The sequence below is a fragment of the Nannospalax galili genome, unplaced genomic scaffold (assembly GCF_000622305.1).
Source record: "Nannospalax galili isolate Female #2095 unplaced genomic scaffold, S.galili_v1.0 scaffold393, whole genome shotgun sequence".
In the NCBI taxonomy this organism is placed as follows: domain Eukaryota; kingdom Metazoa; phylum Chordata; class Mammalia; order Rodentia; family Spalacidae; genus Nannospalax; species Nannospalax galili.
The window spans coordinates 619,984-621,217 of NW_008333371.1; positions in this window are offsets into that span (position 1 = coordinate 619,984).

Sequence of the window (1,234 nt, forward strand, 5' to 3'; positions counted from 1 at the left end):
CATCTATTGGGTTCTTCCCCATTTTTCTTTTGTCTTCCAAGGCTGGACTAGTTGGCTGGGAAGAGTGACTGGATACTCAGGTGAGGGTCCAGTGACCCTGCTTGGCACTCTTTTAATGAACGAGCACAACTGTCAACAAGCCCAATTGTGACTATGTTTAGCAATCAGGCTCAGCTGAAGTGATGATGGTAGTTATTTCATGCAGAAGGGACTGCTGAATATCATCATCTTATCAAAAGGACCTAGAATTTAAAAGGATTTGGTGCTAGGAGCCACATAAGAGGGAGAACATGTATAATTTTTCTGAGTCTGTTACTTCACTTAGTATAAGTTTCCAGATCCATCCATTTACCTACAAATTTCAATATTTCATCTTTCTTTACTGCTGAATAGAATCCATTGTGTAAATATACCACATTTTTGTTAACCACTCGTCAGTTGAGGGACACTTAGGTTGCTTCCATCTCTTAGCTATTATGAAAAGAGCAGCAACAAACATGGTTGTACAAGTGTCTGTACAATAGGATGAGTCCTTTGTGTATATGCCAAGGAGTTGTATAGCCGGGCCATTTAGTAGGTTCATTTTTAGTTTTTTAAGAGTTCTCCACACTGTTTCCCATAGAGGTTGTATGAATTTTCAATCCCACCAGCAGTGAATGAGCATGCTCCTTCTCCACTTCCTCACCAGCATTTGGTATCATTTGTTCTCTTGATCCTAGCCAATCTGATTAGGGTAAGGTGATACTTAGGGTGGTTTTAATTTGCATTTCCCTAATTAGTAATGATGTTGAACACCTTTTAAGATGCTTATTAGCCATCTTTATTTCTTCTTTTGAAAACTCTGTTCTGAGCCTTAGCCCATCTTTTAACTGGGTAACTTGCTTTCTTGATTCTTTGTTTTTGAGTTCTTATATAGTCTGGATTCTAAACCTCTGTCAGATGAGTGCCTGATGAAGATTTTCTCCCATTCTGTGAGTTTTCTCTTCACTTCCCTTGTTGCTTCTTTTGATGTACAAAAGCTTTTTAGTTTAATCAGGTCCCATTTCCCTTGTTTCCTGAGCAATTGATGTCTGGTTTAGAAAGTCCTTTCCTACACCTATATCTTGTAGGTTTTTCCCAATGTTTTCTTCTAAGAGTTTAAGTGTTTCAGGCTTTACATTGAGGTCTTTGAGCCATTTGGAATTGACTTTTGTGCAGGGTGAAAGATAGGGTTTTAGTTTCATTCCTCTACAAG